Source organism: Stegodyphus dumicola, chromosome 6 (assembly GCF_044657685.1).
Source record: "Stegodyphus dumicola isolate Sdum_Otavi_A_Nest chromosome 6, ASM4465768v1".
Lineage (NCBI taxonomy): Eukaryota > Metazoa > Arthropoda > Arachnida > Araneae > Eresidae > Stegodyphus > Stegodyphus dumicola.
Genome location: NC_140773.1, coordinates 22,658,421 through 22,674,762, shown reverse-complemented (window position 1 = coordinate 22,674,762; position 16,342 = coordinate 22,658,421). Strand labels below are relative to the sequence as shown.

Here is a 16,342-nt window from a genome sequence, read left to right as displayed (position 1 = left end):
GATCGCGTCATTAAAGATCTTCAAGTTGTTTTCTCCCGCTCGTCTTCTGACGTGGGTCGAACTAGTTTGACACAACATAGAATAGATACCGGCGATCATCCCCCGATCAAGCAACATCCAAGACGTCTACCGTTTGCTAAACAGGAAGAGGTGCGAACACTGTTAAAAGATATGAAAGAAAGCGATGTCATCGAGCCTTCAGTAAGTCCATGGGCATCTCCCATCGTCCTAGTCAGAAAGAAAGACGGCTCAACAAGATTTTGCGTCGACTATCGCCGGTTGAATGAGGTTACGAAGAAAGACAGTTACCCTCTTCCTAGAATTGACGACATTCTAGACACTCTTTCTGGCAGCAAGTGGTTCTCAACACTTGATTTAAAGAGTGGGTATTGGCAGGTAGAAATACAGCCTGAAGACCGAGAAAAGACGGCATTTACTACGGTACAAGGGCTTTGGGCAATTCAAGGTCATGCCGTTTGGACTGTGTAATGCGCCGGCAACATTCGAACGTCTTATGGAAACTGTTTTGAAAGGCCTTTCCTACGAATCCTGCCTCATATACCTGGACGACATCATCATCGTCGGAAAGAGTTTTGAAGAACATTTAGAAAATCTTAGGAAGGTGCTTCAGAAACTGAAAGAAGCCAATTAGAAGCTGAGTCCCGCTAAATGCAAATTGTTCCGAAAGGAAGTGACTTACCTGGGACATGTCATCTCTGCAGAAGGTGTGCGCACGGATCCTGAAAAGGTATCAGCCGTTAAATCCTGGAAACGTCCCGAAAATGTCCATCAGCTGAGAAGCTTCCTAGGGCTTTGCACCTACTATAGGAAATTCGTGAAGGACTTTTCTTCCATCGCAAGATCCCTACACAAGCTGACAGAGAGCAACCAAAAGTTCTTGTGGATAAAAGAATGCGAGGATGCATTTAACAACTTAAAGGTGGCTTTAACATCTGCTCCAATCCTGACGTATCCTCAGCTTGACCGACCATTTATTCTCGACACCGACGCGAGTAATGAAAGTGTTGGTGCTGTTTTGTCCCAAGAAATAGACGGCCAAGAACGTGTAGTGGCATACTGGAGCAAGTACCTGTCTAAACCGGAGAGGAATTATTGTGTCACCAGGAAAGAGTTGCTCGCCATAGTCAAAGCTGTAGAACAGTTCCATCACTATCTATACGGCAGAAAATTGCTGCTCCGCACCGATCATGCATCATTGACCTGGCTTTTAAATTTCAAGAATCCTGAGGGTCAAATAGCCAGGTGGATACAGAGACTTCAAGAATATGACATCACTATCCGTCATCGTAAGGGATCATCACACGGAAACGCCGACGCCCTGTCTAGAAGACCTTGCCAAGAAAGCTGCCGATATTGTTCCAGGGTGGAAGCGAAATACGAGCTGCTGACTCCGGTCGCAAGACAAATTACAACATCAACATCAGCTGATCGAGAACCGTGGAGTGATGATGAAGTCAGGAAAGACCAGCTGGAAGACCGCGACATTAAACCCATAATTGATTTAATGGAGTCATCAAACAGAAAACCTACCTGGCAGGACATTTCTATCTGTAGTCCTACAACCAAACAATATTGGGCACTCTGGGATTCACTTCACATTCGAAACGGCGTCTTATACCGGAAATTCGAATCGGATGATGGGAAGACGTTCCGATGGCAACTTATACTTCCAAGATCCCGCATTCCTGATGTCCTTAAAGAGTTACATAGCACCCCTACTGGAGGTCACTTTGGAATAATGAAGACCTTGCAGAGAGTTCGTGAGCGCTTTTACTGGAATAATGCAAAGGATGACGTGCAAAAGTGGTGCCGATCTTGCGATGCCTGTGCAGGTCGGAAAGGACCGAGGAGACGCAGCCGAGGCAAGCTGCAACGTTACAACGTAGGGGCGCCTTTTGAACGTATCGCCTTTGACATCCTGGGACCTCTGCCACGAACTGCTGATGGCAACAAATACATACTCGTTGTCATTGATTACTTCACCAAGTGGCCTGAAGCTTATCCTATTCCTGATCAAGAGGCTGTTCACAGTAACTGAGGTAATGATACAGCACTGGATTTCCAGGTTCGGAGTGCCTCTTCAGTTACATTCCGATCAGGGAAGGAATTTTGCCTCGGCAGTAATCAAAGAACTATGCAAACTACTCGGCATTGACAAAACTCAAACGACGCCATTGCATCCCCAGTCGGACGGCATGGTAGAGAGGTTCAATCGAACCATCCTTAATAACCTCTCATTAGTGGTTTATAGAAACCAACAGGACTGGGACAAGAAATTACCACTCTTTTTACTGGCTTACCGCAGTGCTGTCCACGAGACTACCGGCTATTCTCCATCACAGATGCTCTTCGGTCGTGACCTTCGTCTGCCTTGTGATCTATTGTTTGGCCGCCCTCCGGATGCTCCTTCATCGTCTGAGGAATATATTCAAGATCTCCAGGCCCGGTTTGAAGTGATGCACAATTTTGCACGAGAGCGAGTCAACTTGGCGACGGAGAAGATGAAGACCCGCTACGACACAAGAGCTACTGAACATCAGTTCCACGAAGGAGACAAGGTGTGGTTGTGGAATCCGACTCGACGGAAAGGACTTTGTCCGAAATTACAGTCACCTTGGGATGGCCCGTATACAGTCCTAAAAAGGCTGAATGACGTCGTGGTTCGGATTCGTAAATCTTCGAACTCTAAACCTAAAGTCGTTCATTACGACAGGTTAGCTCATTACTATGGCCATAGTACGTAATGTAAATAATTGTAAATAGTATCAGACCATGGTCCTTTTTGTTTATAAATGTGTATTTGATTTGATTTGCATTTAGTATTTGATTTGCATTTAGTATTTGATTTGCATTTAGTATTTGATTTGCATTTAGTATTTGATTTGCATTTAGTATTTGATTTGCATTTAGTATTTGATAGCATTTGATTTGTTTAAGTTAGTTATTGCATTTATTGTTTATATTGTTTGATATTGTAATGTAACGTTTATGCCTCAGTTGCATTTATGCCACAGTTGTTAGTTTAGCTTCCTGTCCAAGGATTGTACTGCCCGGGACGTGCAGTCCTTGGGAAGGGGGCAGTGTTATGAATTTGGTATTTAAAAAGCTAATGTTAGTTCAATTATAAATTAAATGGTTTTATTTCTCGCGCAGTGCAGCGCGTGACGAATATTAAAAGAAAGCTAAGCCGGAAAAATTAAAAATACAAGAGCGCGTGCATTAAATAAATATCTCGTTTTGAGTTCGAGAAAGTACTGGAAAATTCTAGCGCGTGATTTTAAAATCTTATAAAAGGAGGAAAACATCTCAGTTTGTAGTAGTTGCTTAGTTTGTTGTTTAGAAAACTGCCGTTGTTGATTATAGCGAATTCGCGGATTAGCGTTCTTTAGCTGTTTTGAATTACGTTCTATTGTACATTTAAGTAGTTAAAAGATAACTACTGTGAGATATTGTGATACTGCATGATAATTTGAGAAAATTTAAGCATTTCTGTTGTGATAATAATAAATTTTTGTTCATTTTTCATCGGACTTGTGCATTCATTTCATAACGAACCCGTACGCACGCAACAATATGAAATGAAACGCATAACTGCATTTTTATTTTTTGAAATGCATTAATTTCCTTCAATAGTGACATTTTTAGATACTGAATGAATTATAATATTTAGTGAAATCCATTGGTGGAAATGAAATACATTTAATTCAAAAATAAGTATATATCCCCTAATGTAGAAAAGGCTTTCTAGAATTTTATTATATTGATACTTTGCGTAATTGGCAATCATGTTAATTTGCTCAAAATTTCGTATCAGTTTGAAATCCGTCCTCAATTTTAGACATTTAAGGTAACACCTCTTGTGTAAAATTCTCTCCCCGTAAAATTTCTCATTCAAATATTCAGACTTCCTATGCTAAGCATGTTACAGAGAGACTGTGTCAGTAGCGCTTGAAATAGCTATACGTGGTTAAAAATAGGATCTTTTGAGACAGAAGAGAAACAACCTCATGTCACGAGTGAAAGGATTCTAAACATGGGAAATTTTTTGTTGAACGACACAGTTTTAGACTACTATAGGGAAAATCAAACATTTTTACATTCATGTGCGAATAAATTATTTTTATAAAAGAAATAGTAAATTCATATAAATTAAGAATAAATGATAAGTTGCCTGCAATTCTAAAATGAAATTTTCCCTCATAAATTTATATAAAGCAGGATGCAGCAATTTATGCACTTTAATATAGGCGAGTAAAAACATTTTCAACAACAGTATGTAATTTTCCCGAAGTTTACTTAAGATTCTCATTATAATTTGGGGACACTGTATAAATAAATCAGATTTCCCTTTAAAAATATTTCAGATACTTTTTCCAATTTAAAATTTGGTGCTATTTTCTTCGTAGCCACAGAAATTATATAACTTTGGTAGAAGAGTTTCAAACCGATTTTTTTCTTTTATGCGAACTATTTAAATGGTTCACTGGATTCACCTTTTTGAAACTAATAAAAAAATTCAAGTAAAATTCATCAGGATTTGTTCGGAAAGATTTTTTTCAAAATACTTTCTTTTGTGTCCTTATCATTTTTGACATAACAAATTTTGCTTTTCAAAGCAAATTGAATAACATATAGGAGGAGCCAAAAGCTTTCAGAATCTTATAAAAATATTGCATCATGCTTTTTACTTCCTTGTACGAAGTAAAAAGGAAATATTGTAATCGCGAAAAGTTTCAGGTAGCATACTTCAACGAAAATATCCATTTTTACATCTTTCAAATGCAATTTAACGATGTATTTGCATGATATCTGTACGTAAGGACAGAATGAAAGACTTTTCCTCCAAAAAAATTATAAAACTGCTTTAAAATTAATTCTGAAGAGAATTTTTCGTGGCGTCTGTACGAACGTATGTACGCATCTCGCATAACTCAAAAACGAGTAGCCTCGTTTCAACGTTAGAACGTTGAAATTTTGTATATAGGACTGCTATAACATGTAGATGTGCACCTAGTATTTTGGTTGCAATCGGCCGCACCAAACGTATACAAATATATTTATATATAGATCCACTCTGCTACCCGGCTCAATGATCTCAGTTTCTTTACTCTTATATGTTAGTAAATTGTACATTTTTTTGCTATAAAAATGATTGAATTATGTTTTTATCTTCCGGTTAAGGTTTTTATGCCTTTAGTAAATCTGTATGCAATATTTTTAGAATTATCAACAATTTTAAGGTTGTTTAAGTGCCGCTAAGCCTAATAATTTTTCTGATGGCAGCCATTGCTTCTTTACATTTGAAACAGCAGAGTAGCGGATTTATTGCCAATCTAGAGAAACGTAGCTTCGCAACAACAGAGATAACGCCTTCATTTGTTATAGCCAATTAAATCATGCTTAATCCTTCCTGGAATGTTTTCGAGGAAATAAGTGTTTAAGATTTACTTCGTAATTTTTAATACAGATTTTGAGTTTTTACTCATTTTTGCCTTGTTGCGAAGTGAGAACTTAATTGAATGAGAAATACTCAATCGTTTGTGAAAAACTGTTTTTTGTTTTATTTGCTTAATTTCTTTTATACATCGTTCTAGCTTTATTATAGTATTTGAATAGAACATGTGACAACGATTAGATAATTCTATTCTTTGAATGATATAAATTTTGTGCATTATGAGTTATAATTTGGACGAAATATAATACTGTTTAGTGAACCTAGCGCCAGAGTGTTGCTATGGTAAACAAATAGACTGAATTTTAAAGGATGCATTTAGTCTATTGTGGTTTATGCGCAGTCGACGAAGTAGATTTAATTCAATCCAGTAAGTTTAAACGAAATGCAAGAAAAAATGCGTATAATTTAATATTCCGTACAAGGAAATCATGTGATGTACATATCAGATTTTTTGTTCTTGTATTTATCTATAAATCATTTTTCCTAACTGAACATGAAGGAGAAATTTATTCAATTACCAATTTATAATATATATAATGGATAGGCAACAGCATATGGGATTTATTAATATGCGTATGCTTATTAACAGCGCAATATAAATAACTTGCTTCCCGCTTCATATTCGTAGCATATGGGACGCCTGTACAACATAAAAATGCCACTAACTAGTCTGCTGAGTAGAACGTCAGAGTAACTGACGTAAATGTAATTAACTGCAGGAAGTTGCTAACAATTAGGCCTTTCATTTTCACTACGGCACAGGTTTTAATTCATATCTCAGAAGGTTCAGCGAATGTTTGAAATCTTGTCAATGGCGAGATTTCAAACCTTCGCTGAAAAAACATTTAATAAATCATTACGAATAACGTTTTTTTGCATAAGCGATAGAAATAACATCGGTAATTACTTTAATAATTACCGAATGGAATACTTCAAAGGAAAACCGATCTTTCGAATAAAAAAGCATTTGTTCTGTATAAATGAAATTCACGTATATCGTAACCGCAGCTCTTCAGATAATTACGTACATTCGTAAGTTAACAAAACAACGGAGAATTATTAATTAAAATAAAATTAGGAATATTCACTTGTTAAAGAAAATAAATTCTCATTAAATTAATGAAAAAGAGCATGCTACCAAGAAATGACACAAAGATGAACCTATTCAAGTGACTTTAGAATGTTAATGATGGGAAATCGGTGCATGCAAGTCTAAATAAAATTCTATAATTACATCTACGCTTGAATAACGTTTTGCTAGGAACCATCGGTAAATTCTCTAAATTAGAAGCAGTCATAACGCTCTTATGCTTCAAAAATGCGAAAGAAAGTTTCGATCGATTGGTAGATTTAATAATCAAATAATTCTATCAAGCTGCGACACAAGCGAAGTCTTTCTGTTAGAGCTGCCCTTTTTGTAGACAAAGAAAAAGTGGCTGGCACTAGAATCTGGGATGAACTACTGGTGTTAATTGGTTTTAACCATTTAGTGGGCCCAGAAACATGGAAATCAAATTACTGTTTGAAGAGGAAAACGGATTGCTCAGATAAACACTGTGAACTACTTAATTGTATCTGTTTTAAATAGTGCTTTAATTAAAGCAATCGCTATCAAATTAATTTACATTTCTGATAAAAATGTACAGTTGTTTGTTTAAATGAAAACAAAAAAAAAAAAAAAAAAAAAAAATGTGATGTGTACACCATATGACTTCCTTGCACGGAATGTTCAACTGTACTCATTTTTCCTTGCATTTCATTTAAACTTACTGGACTGAATTAAATTTACTTCGTCGATAGCGCATAAACCACAATAAAATAAATTCAGTATATTATAAATCAAATTAAAATTCAGTATATTATAAATTCAGTAAAATAAATTCAGTACATCTTTAAAATTCAGTATATTTGTTTACCATTCCGACACTCTGGCCCTAGGTTCACTTAACAGAGATACATTTTATTCATTTATAACTCAGAATGCACAAAATTTATATCATCTTAAGAATTATGGAGACCTGCGACAAGCTGACCACTTGTCCAGGCAAATAAGCACAAGCACCCCACAGCCCATGGTCTAGAAAGGCACTGCCGAGCCATGGCTCTCTAAAAGGGCTGTTTGAGCCGCCGAGTTTAGTTTACTTTTAGTCGATTCTAAAGTTAAATAGCATTAGTTTGATGTTTGAGAAAATACTTATTTGTCTTTGTGCAGCTGCATCCCTTTTCTGAAACAATTTACTTGGAAAAAATAAAAATCGTACGAAATGAGAACGATGCGATGAGTTATGTAGAAATACAGCAACAACGGTAAATACAACGGTAATACGTTATGACAAAGCACTCAAGAGCTCTCTGCTTAAGGGGATGGATGACTTCGTGAAGGACTTTATAAGGGAAGCTTGTTCGTACATACGTTAAAATATGAGGAAAACCACGAAAGTGCACACGCAGCCAGACTGTTCGTCAGGATTCGAACCTCGGACCAAACTACTAGTGTTCAGCAACTTTACCAAATTTACTAATCGGCCGCTGGTGGTCCTTAAGCTTTTGAAGTAGGATCCCATCGAGTTTAGGACAAAATAAAATTTTTAATTATCTACCTTTCTTCGAATTCAGTGAAAGACCTTGTAGAGTATATTCGTGCCTTGATTAAACCAAATTTGTCTTGCCATATTTCGAAATTAATAGATTTGTTTTTGTTTATAGTTCACGTTCAATAGATTTTCGACGATTCCAATTAAATTAGCGCAATTTGGTGGTTGTTTACGGATTCAAAGGTTAAAACTACTTATCGGATAAAAATTGGCGATTTTCAAGACTCGATATCTAAAATTAACGTATTTAACACATCGCGAACATTAACATATCGAAAGAAAGCATATTAAAAATTTTTTACTATTAAATAAAGATACGATACTTTAAAAATACATTTTTCTCTTTTTCTCCGTTTACACAGCGACATTATTAAGAAATATCTTTTAATTGAATAAACTCCGCATTATACACTAGTTATCTACCATGTGCATCATATCACTGCTCTATTTAGTAGCAGCAGAATACTGTATTCCTACAGAAATTTTACCGCAGTTTCTTCTACTGGTAGCAAATTCCCCCAAGCGACTATTTTAAAAGCGAGTTTAAGACAAATATCACGATTTTTCTAAAAACCGTTCGAAGTTTATTGTATTCAAAGAGCGCATATAGAAATAGCGACGTTACTTGACTGAAGGACTAATGAGCATAGTTGCTTGAAGAATGGTTATGTATACGTTTGACAGTTTTGCATTTTCCAAAAATTTGGCGACTTAAGGTAGTAGAGATAACATGTAAATACCATTTATTCCTCTGAATATATTTAACATGGGGTTTAGCTATAAAACAATTAAATATCAAGTTTTGGTTTATAAGACAATAACAAGTTTATAAAATAATTAAATATATAATTCATGTCTATAAATTGCTTTTAAGAATTTTAATTACTTTAAAATTAATCATTTAGATTATAGGCCGCACACTAATTCTGGAAAACATTTAGGGCCAAAAAAATGGATATAAATGAAAATCTTTAATTGGGAACTCAAGTCGCTGTTTTCCCATACTTCCATTAAATTATCAGTTGAAAATAGCCATTAAAAAGGAAATGGATAAACATTTAATTCAAAAGGGAAAAAAAGTCCCCCATCGGCGGAGCGGTAAAGTCATTGAACACTGGTAGTTCCGACCTGAATTCGGTTGCAGGCCAATGGGCTGGCTGCATGAAGTTTTCGTGATTTTCTCCATTCGTAACGTGTACACAAACCAGTTTCCCTAAGAAAGTGCCTCTACGAAGAAACCCTCCCCCTTAGGCAAATAGCGCATGCTTTGCTTCGATTTCAATAAACCAATCAAACTACCATGAAAGGCCACAAGGCGCATTTTGATTTACTGGCCAAAAACTCAAAGTAGTTCATACCACCAGCAAAGTGATGACCCATGGTCCAAACCAGTCAAAAGAAAAAGATTAATAATGCTCAACAAAATGATGATCTTGTATGATTAAATACTCTTGTACGATTATTTAATATCGACATATTTTGGGAATGCAAGTCTGACTGATTGAACAGTGACTCGTAAATAATGCCCGATCGGCCAATGAATCGGAGGGCCAATAAATTGAGTGCTCCCGAAGGAGGGAATGAGATAATAGAAAAATTGGCTTGTATTTACGTTTCATATATGGAAAACTATGAAAAATCGCATAAGCCAGCCTGTTCGCCGAGATTCGAATTCGAGTCGAATTACCAGTGTTCAAGGAACTTTATCACTTGGCCGCTGGTGGGAGAAATAAACAAAACATAGATCAGACTGTAGTCTATACTCTGAAATTTACGAAATTTAGAAAATCCTGAAAGGTTTTACCTATAATTAGATTTTCTAAGTTACAACAATAACTATTTTCATTGATAAAATGCTGCCTTTTTTTTTAAACAGGATTAGTTACTTAAAGGAATTTATTCAAATAAAACTTTAGATAGTAGAAATTATGCCAAGATCCGTTTAGGTGTTTTGTGTATTTAATTATGGCAAAGCACACTAGGGCTATCTGCCCAAGAGGACGGATGCCTTTCGTGGAGGACTTTCTAAGGGAAACTGGCTCGTATACACGTTAAACATGGGGAAACCGGGGAAACACCCATGCAGCCAGCCCGTTCGCGGGATTCGAACCTCGGACCGAACTACCAGTGTTCAGCGACTTTACCGCTCGGCCGCTGGTGGGCCAAGATCCGTTTAGGAAAAGTAATTTTGAAATTTCATCGTATAGTCACCATTGCAAACTCAAGTTGTTAGAGTAACTCCTCCTAAGATCGAGAAGTATACTAGAAAACAGATGTTTAATTGCTTGAATGTAGTAAATTAAACAGAGCTTCATATTTAAATGTAATTTAATTTTTCTGTGCTGTAAATAATTTTAAATTGCAGTTTCTTGAGCAAGAAATTTTTAGCGGATTAAAAAAATAAGCGTAATAAAATGATTATTTCTAAATCTGTGTTAATATAAGCCCCTTACATGTATTAACTTTTATACTGAAGGTAATCATACTGAAATAGGGCAGAATTGAAAGTTTCTCAAATATTAAAGTACATATACTAATTCTGAAATATAATGGAAAATTTCCTTACAGTTCATAAGATACATCAGACAGTCTGTTTAATACTGTTCATAAAAATGTAGCATTAGGCAAGAAACCTGACTCTTAAAATAGTCTTTACGTGTAAGAATTTGAAATTTCTCGTGAGCTCTTACATTTCTTAACGAAGACTAGAAAACTCATTTCTTACAGAAACAAGCGTTTCAAACATATCGGAATCATTTTCACTATAATGTAAATCACATCACACAATAAGTCCACCAGCGCCGGAGCGGTAAAATCGCTGAACACTGGTAGTTTCGATCTGGGTATGAAATCAAGCGAACGGGCTTGCTGCATGGGCGTTTTTCTTAGTTTACCGTGTATACGAGACAAGTTCCATTGGAAAGTCCTCCATGAAGGGTTCTCTTCCCTTAGGCAGATAAGCTCTAATGCGTTTTGCCATAATAAACGATCCCAAACAATTTTTAGCAAAAATATATAAGCATCAACGTTGCCTATCGGTAGTCATTAAAATGGGTTATAGCTTAGGAAATTATTCTCGGTACTATTCAGTTTTGAGGACCGTAAAAAAATTGCAGCGAAAATGTATACGCAAAAGCGCAAAATCTAGCAAACGCGCCCATTTAACAGCGCGTCAAATTTAGCGTACGCGCTGATTTCAGATTCCGTAAGTTTATACAGTTCTATAATTCTTAAGACGCCATTGAAATACTAGTTTAATTTTTAAATCCTTTTTGATATCCTATGTATTTAAGAATTTGGGAATTGCCCATGACGAAAAGTCGGCAATAGAACTTTGGGTAAAGTGCAGAATCACCCACTGCTTGACGAGTTTTTAAGAATTGCACATACTCGGTATCCATGTGCACATCGACCTATTTTCAATTTTAAAAAAATTCCCAGAATTGCACAAAAATGGAACTGCGCACACCCTTGACTTTATATACACATCGACCTATTTTCACTTGAAAAGTAAAAGAAAATTGACAAAAATCCAATTGTTTTTACCCTTGTAAAAAGCCGCAAACAAAAAAATGGGTGATTCTGCACTTTACCGAGAATTTTTTCATAGAAAAGGCATCATTCATTATAGAAAATTATGTTTGAACAACCAACGAGATGAAACTATGCTTTAGCGATAACTCGGTAGCGAAATAGCGATGCAGGCAACCATTCAGTTATGTTTAGCAATTTTTATATAATTGATCTGAAATAGTTATTTATTCTTATGCTTTCATTCAGTCATGTTCAGCCTTTTTTATATAAATTATAATAAAAAAGTATTATATGAAATTAACTTTTCATCTAAATTAAAACATTAATCTTAGTTATTTACTATTATACTTCCTTTCATGCATTAGGATTGCCTCAATTATTTTTGGCAGCGCTGGCATCAACAATAGTTTGGCGATTTTTTACGGCCCTCAAAACCGAATAGTACCTTATTCTCTTTTCCAAAGTACTGAGATACAAAGCTTAAGTATACCATTCTGTTCAGTTATTTGTTTATTGAAATAACTAACCTAAAATATATTCATGTTTAAAGAAATTTTACCTTAATAGAAAGAAACTAAAGACGGAAATAAGTCGCTGGAAAGGTCAAGATTATGCCCATATCTTTCTAGAGAAAACTGTTTGGCGCGTAATGAAAAATATCTCGGTACTTACGTATTATAGCAACGAAGCCAAAATTCGCATAAATTGCCAAATTTGGCGACCCTACTTACGGCAACCCTACGTGTTATACGTAGTTTTGTAAAAAGAGCATGTGGAGATTCACAAAATTTTCCTGCATTTTCGTGCAAATTTTTGTAATTTATGAGAAAATAGCAGTGTACATGGATAAAGTCAAGAGTGCGCGCAATGCCATTTTTGTGCAATTTTGGGATGTTTTTTAAAATAAAAATAAGTTGACGTGTACATGGTTATGGCGAATACAGTTTTCAATCAGTGCTAAAAGCAATAGCCAAAAGATTTCCGCCGAAAATATAATTCTACAACTTATTCAAATTCGAAACCGGAAGGGTTTAATTGCTATTTTATATTTTAAAACAAAATAATATAAAAAAACTTAAAAATTATCTGTAATTAATAAATGTACATTTTCTTTCTATTCAAACTTTTTTACTGAAACTTACAAATAGCGCCAACCTGGTTGCGATAATACGTAAGTACCTCTATCTCATTCTTTTTTTTCCCTCACTCACCAGTACCCAGGAGATTAAAGTCGTGAAGCAATAGTAAATGCATCACAGGATGTGATATTTTCAGTTAAATGGCTTTGTTACTTTTATGATTTTCGTCAGTCGTAACATTAAATATGAGTTTCCCTTTTCCAGTTTGAACTCTGGTGAATGGGCTCGGTGCATGGACCTTTACTTAGTTTTTCTCCCACATATAAAGTGAAAACGAGAAAGTTAACCTTACCGATTCGTTAAATAAATAGTCTTAATGTACCTCTCTCCGCAAATCCTACCCGGACTCGTAGAAAGTCCTCTGAAAAGACATATCTAGAACAAAATTGCTTAGAATTAGAAGGTTCTTAGTCTGAAATAGCTATTCAAATAGCTGCCTGGCATAATTAACCAAGTCACTACCTTTCGTATTTGAGGAAAGGATTCTGGTTCCATTTGATTCCTTGTATTTGCAATATTATAAATCTTACTGTTTCGAGCCGGTACGAATTCTTTACTGAGGTTTCCTGCTGAAGAGCAAAATAAGCCGATTCCTCACGATCGATATTCATGTATTCAATCTTCAGCTGAGGAAACTCTGAATTTTTTCATGGTTTATGTTCCATGAGCCTCCGTGCTATTTTACATTCCATACATTACTTCGTTTTTTAGTTCTGCGTTCAATTTGCCTTAAACCTCGCTTCCATTTTAAACCTCTCGTATACTAATCTACAAATTTCCCTTATGCTTTAATAACAAAATTTTAGCTGCATAGATTGCTTTTGTTCAAAATCCATTTCTGGTAATCAATAACTGACACGTTTAAGTCCGGATAAAATTGACTATACGATTAAATCGTTATTTAGTTTGTTTTTATTTTGCTTACAACGTGCTTCGCCCTTAAGGACTACATGGAAAGGGAGGGAGCTCCGTGAAGGTCTTTTTAAGGTAAGTTAGCTCATATCCACGTTACACATGAGGAAAACGACGAAAATGCCCACGCAGTCGGCCGTTCGCAGGGTGGTGTGGTGGTGTATTTAATTACGGCAAAGCACACTAGGGCTATCTGCCAAAGGGGAGGGATGCCTTTCGTGGAGGACTTTCTAAGGGAAACTGGCTCGTATACACGTTACACATGGAGAAAACCGCGAAAACACTCATGCAGCCAGCCCGTTCGCGGGATTCGAACCTCGGACCGAACTACCAGTGTTCAGCGAGTTTACCGCTCGGCCGCTGGTGGGCACCGTTCGCAGGGACTCGAATACCGGACCCAACTGCCAGTGTTCAGCGGCTGCTGAGCGGTTATTCACAGTTAAAACGTGCTTTCCCTGAATATTGTTTTCTAAACTCCTACAAAAGAAACCAGTTACCGCATTTGCTGGGCTGTTTTATATAGACCATGGAAGAAAACGTTTCATATAAATTTTTAGTTAAATCCAAATTTGGCTAATCTTTGGAATATGGTAACAGGTAGTTTGGCGACATTGTAGTAAGGCGATAAAGGTTATTAAGCTAGGACTTTAGCAGTGTACATGGATAAAGTCAAGAGTGTGCGCAATGCCATTTTTGTGAAATTCTGGAATTTTTTTTAAGTGAAAATTGGTCGACGTGTACGTGGATGATACCGTGTATGTGCAATTCTTAAAACCGCGGCAAGCAATGGGCGATTTTGCACTTTCTCCCAGTTTCGCAAGTAATCTTCGTCATGATTAAGCACTTTTGTTCCATAAAAGTTCTAGCATAAGCGTAATTCGGCTAGCAGATCGTTGGAAAAAATGTTGAATAAAAAAAATTGCCTTTTCTTCGTGAAAACAAAATGGCGTCCAAAAACAAACTAGCAGATTGCTGTAGCAGGGTTGGTCGCCAAAAATCGCCAAGTTGCCATAATCTGAAGATTTACCAAACAAATATCCTAAATGCGTAATTTTTAGATTTTATGTGATAATAAATGAGTTAGGGATACAATTGCATAAAATTTTTACCAGATAGTTCAATTTTATGCCGTAAGTCCATTCGCGGTAATTAAGTCAACTAGGATGCAATCACACCGCTCACCCAAGGGCGATCTCCTATGAGCGGACGGAGAGTTACAACCATGACTTCGCCGGGATTCGAACCCGGGCCCTTTGGTATCGCAGTCGGCTTCCCTAACAACTGTACCGTCTGGGCGGCAGCACAAAGTAATATCTAATATGCATTTAATCACCACTAAAAACACTAAATTTTAATTTCTACTCGAACTTGACCTTCCTTTAACACGAGGTTGAAAAGCTTATCATACATAGCTAAATTTATTTAACTCGCAAAAATTTAACTGATGAGAAAACATTTAAGACGACGAGACCAAATTTGTGAAGAAAAGAACTCTCGGACACTGTCTTCTTTTATCTTTTAAACACACATTTATTTAAGAATGTCCACTGGTGTACATCTATAAAAAGGGGTTTCCGCATTTATTATTCAATTCAGTTTTCAAAATTCTAAGTCTGTATATTTATATAAAACTTTCTGTATCATAATGCATATCAGTAACTTAATTGTCAATGCAATTAAGTTACTGTTATGCTTCAGGAAACGCAATTTCATATGCAGATCAAAGCACTGGCTTTCTTGATTTTCGTAACTTTCAATTATTTAGGCATTTGGTCTTTTATATTCAGTGAGTTTCCTTGTTTACATGTCACTCACATTTTTGTTATATTTTTCCTTCATTTGTTGCATTAAAAAGGCAAAGGACAATAGGAAATGAAAACGGGAAAATTTGCACTCGGATTACTACTACTAATCTACACACGAGTTGTTTGTCATGAAATACAGATGGCTACAGGTTCGGCGAAGACAAATGCAGATTTTTCTAGTAAAATAATCTTAACTTTAATTTTTTTAATTAAGAAAAATATTAATTTTATTAAAAAATTTAAAATTAATTAGAAAAATTTATTTTCAATGAAATAAGAATTTAAAGATTTTATCTTCACGCTGCTTTTGAAAATTTTTATAGTTTGGTAGATTACTGTACGTTTGAAGGTGGACAAAGCTACGAAGGTTTTGGTTTGGTTTTATTAGATTACGGCAAAGCATTCGAGGGCTATCTGCCTTAAGGGAGGGATGCCTTCGTGGAAGACTTTCTAAGGGAAACTGGCTCATATACACGTTACACATGGGGAAAACCACGAAAACGCCCATGCAGCCAGCCCGTTCGCGGGATTCAAACCTCGGACCGAACTACCAGTGTTCAGCGACGTTACCGCTCGGCCGCTGGTGGGCAATAAAGCTACGAAGGAAAGTTAAATACTCTTTTAAGCCATAGAAATACCTCAAAACACAAATAAACTTCTAAAACTTGTTAAAAAGAATCAATCATATCCATCCTTACTAAATGACTTCAAATTATTAACTTAAAAAATCACCAAACAATACTATTTATTTTAAATTCTGACGTTATTTAACTTTCGTTTTTTATTCACCGTCTAGTACCACAAATTGATCCAATTCTCACTCAAACCTAAAGCTATAGAATTTATAACGCTTTATAAAATTAACCTCTTTTTTAAAAGGAC

At 35.9% G+C, this 16,342-nt stretch overlaps 1 protein-coding gene across 2 annotated transcripts in view; it reads right to left on the bottom strand.

Moving 5' to 3' along the window:
• Positions 1-16,342, bottom strand: part of LOC118189074 (uncharacterized) — a 275,823-nt gene that overhangs the window by 19,235 nt on the left and 240,246 nt on the right. The gene's annotated exons all lie outside the window — the stretch shown is intronic.